Raw genomic sequence first — 3,277 nt, 5'->3', positions numbered from 1 at the left:
GGACCGCTCCTCGTAGCGGCCCGATTCGGCGATGGGCTCTTCCCGCTTCACTCGCCGTTACTGAGGGAATCCTCGTTAGTTTCTCTTCCTCCGCTTAGTAATATGCTTAAATTCAGCGGGTAGCCTCGCCCGATCTCAGGCCGATAAAACTATTTTCGCTCGTCCTTCGAGACGCCGCGCCCTCGCGCGCTCGACTTCCGACACAGCACCGCCCCGCGGCTCCTACTCGCCCTGCGCGAATCGCGACCGACGCGTCGAGGCCCCCAGCTCGAGGTCGACAGCGCCGTCGTTGCGACTCGGGCGGCAAGCGGACGCGGCGCGGCTCGCCGGCCGCCACGCATCGCTGACGCGAGCCCGAATACCAAAACTTTCCACCTTCAACCGAGCGGCGATTGCCCGTCGCCGGGCATACGCACGCGAGCCGAGCCGTCGCGGAGCCGATCCCGCCGGCCGTTGTCGTTTCTGCGACCCTGAGACGGACGCGGTCCCGGGATGAACCCGAGGCCGCAATACGCGTTCAGATCGTCAATGCTCAATGTGTTCTGCAATTCACATTAAATCACGCAGCTTGCTGCGTCCTTCATCGACTCGCGAGCCGAGTGGTCCACCGCCAAGAGCCATCGTTTGTTTGTTTGCTTTTCGCTCTTCGATTCCTAACCTCGATTCGCCATCCGGCTGAAAAAATCGCGTGACGCCGAGCGGGTCGCGGTCGCAACAAATAGTGCGACAAGCCCGCGCACCGCATGAAGCCTTCGGGCACTCGACGCCGACAAAACAAGTTCCTGATCGCGGGGCGGCGGACGCGCCGAGGCACGTCGCCGTCCCGGTGTTTGCTCTTTCGCTCTTCGATTTTTTTTCTCGCGCTAATGATCCTTCCGCAGGTTCACCTACGGAAACCTTGTTACGACTTTTACTTCCTCTAAGTAATCAAGTTAGATCGTCTTTTCGGGCCAAGACCCAACCGTCGCCAGTCGAGCCCGGGCCCAATCGGAGGACCTCACTAAACCATTCAATCGGTAGTAGCGACGGGCGGTGTGTACAAAGGGCAGGGACGTAATCAACGCGAGCTAATGACTCGCGCTTACTGGGAATTCCTCGTTCAAGCGAAATAATTTCAATTCTCTATCCCTAGCACGACCGGGGTTCATCGGGTTACCCAGACCTTTCGGCCAAGGCGAACACACGTTGATCCGGTCAGTGTAGCGCGCGTGCGGCCCCGAACATCTAAGGGCATCACAGACCTGTTATTGCTCAATCTCGTGTGGCTAAACGCCACTAGTCCCTCTAAGAAGTTAAACGCCGGCCGGGAAGGCCGCGTAACTATTTAGCAAGCCAGAGTCTCGTTCGTTATCGGAATTAACCAGACAAATCGCTCCACCAACTAAGAACGGCCATGCACCACCACCCACAGAATCATGAAAGAGCTCTCAATCTGTCAATCCTCGCTGTGTCCGGGCCGGGTGAGATTTCCCGTGTTGAGTCAAATTAAGCCGCAGGCTCCACTCCTGGTGGTGCCCTTCCGTCAATTCCTTTAAGTTTCAGCTTTGCAACCATACTTCCCCCGGAACCCAAAGACTTTGGTTTCCCGCAAGCTGCCGGAGAGGTCGTCAAAATAACGCCCCCCGATCGCTAGTTGGCATCGTTTATAGTCAGAACTAGGACGGTATCTGATCGTCTTCGAACCTCTGACTTTCGCTCTTGATTAAAGAAAACATTCTTGGCAAATGCTTTCGCAGTCGTTCGTCTTGCGCCGATCCAAGAATTTCACCTCTAACGGCACAGTACGAATGCCCCCGTCCGTCCCTCTTAATCATTACCTCGCGCTCCGAAAACCAACAAAAAAGAACCGAGGTCCTATTTCATTATTCCATGCAACACTATCCAGGCGAAGCGCCTGCTTTGAACACTCTAATTTTTTCAAGGTAAACGTCCCGGCCGCCGCCGACACTCAGTCAAGAGCACCGACGGAAAACCGGAGGTAAAGCCAGAACGAACAGTGCACGCCTTGCGACGGACCGAACGCCTGCGCCCAAAATCCAACTACGAGCTTTTTAACCGCAACAACTTAAATATACACTTTTGGAGCTGGAATTACCGCGGCTGCTGGCACCAGACTTGCCCTCCAATGGATACTCGTTAAAATTTTTACAGTGTACTCATTCCAATTACAGGGCCTCGTTAGAGTCCTGTATCGTTATTTTTCGTCACTACCTCCCCGCGTCGGGAATGGGTAATTTGCGCGCCTGCTGCCTTCCTTGGATGTGGTAGCCGTTTCTCAGGCTCCCTCTCCGGAATCGAACCCTGATTCCCCGTTACCCGTAAGAACCTCGGTAGGCAGATACCGTACCGACGAAAGTTGATAGGGCAGACACTTGAATGATCCGTCGCCGGTGCAAGACCGTGCGATCAGCAAAGTTATCCCGAGTCGCCAACAAGACGAGCCGAAGCCCGGCAGGTTTTTGATATGATAAAGGCGCGCCTCCCGCAAGGTCGGCGCTTTTTGCATGTATTAGCTCTAGAATTACCACAGTTATCCAAGTAAAATTTACGATCAAATGAATCACGACTGATTTAATGAGCCATTCGCAGTTTTACCGTACGCAAGTTCGTACTGAGACATGCATGGCTTAATCTTTGAGACAAGCATATGACTACTGGCAGGATCAACCAGGTAACTATCGGCCGACAAAATACGCGAACGGAGTCTTTCGCTTTCCCCGTCGCGGTATCGCACTGTATTACTCAATCACTATTTTTGCTTAGCTCCTCAAACCCGGCGTAAGCCGCGATCTGGACGCCGTCGACACCGGCCAGACGCCCTTTCGGGCGAAGCCGCGCGCGGGCTGCGTTTGCATACAACACCAGGAACGCCCAACAAAAGCGAACCGAGAAAACTATCACTTGCGTGCGCACCGGCCACCGCAACTACGGCCCGAGGCCGTGGTCGCGCGCCGAAACACAAACTCGTATTTGCTACTTAATTTTTTCCGTCCAACGTTCAGAGCCTCGCTGCTAGCTACGACGCCTTCGCGGGTCAGCATCAAGTCTGCCCAAAAGCGCACATCGCCTGCACGACACCACATCGTTTTGTCACCAAATACCTTCAACCGACAACCGCATCGCCAATTTGCTCATTTCGCCACAACGACGTCTTCCCTCATAGTATACAGGGAAGCTGGTCTCGCGACAAAGGTAGCAAACTTGTCGAATTTCGACAATTTTCCAAAACGTGCGTTTCTGTGCGGGAAATTGTTCATCGGGCGTCGGCCGATGTCGT

At 54.5% G+C, this 3,277-nt stretch overlaps 2 non-coding genes across 2 annotated transcripts; both read right to left on the bottom strand.

Moving 5' to 3' along the window:
* Positions 1–465: 465 nt before the first annotated feature.
* LOC145762895 (5.8S ribosomal RNA) lies at positions 466–619 on the bottom strand. Its single transcript, XR_014288092.1, has one exon. It is a non-coding gene; the product is annotated as a 5.8S ribosomal RNA (ribosomal RNA).
* A 245-nt stretch (positions 620–864) lies between these two features.
* On the bottom strand, positions 865–2,674 carry LOC145762898 (small subunit ribosomal RNA). Its single transcript, XR_014288094.1, has one exon. It is a non-coding gene; the product is annotated as a small subunit ribosomal RNA (ribosomal RNA).
* Between the last annotated feature and the right edge of the window lie 603 nt (positions 2,675–3,277).

Source organism: Corella eumyota, unplaced genomic scaffold (genome assembly GCF_963082875.1).
Source record: "Corella eumyota unplaced genomic scaffold, kaCorEumy4.1 scaffold_245, whole genome shotgun sequence".
Lineage (NCBI taxonomy): Eukaryota > Metazoa > Chordata > Ascidiacea > Phlebobranchia > Corellidae > Corella > Corella eumyota.
Note: the sequence above shows the minus strand (reverse complement) of the source record. Positions and strands in the feature narration are given on the sequence as shown.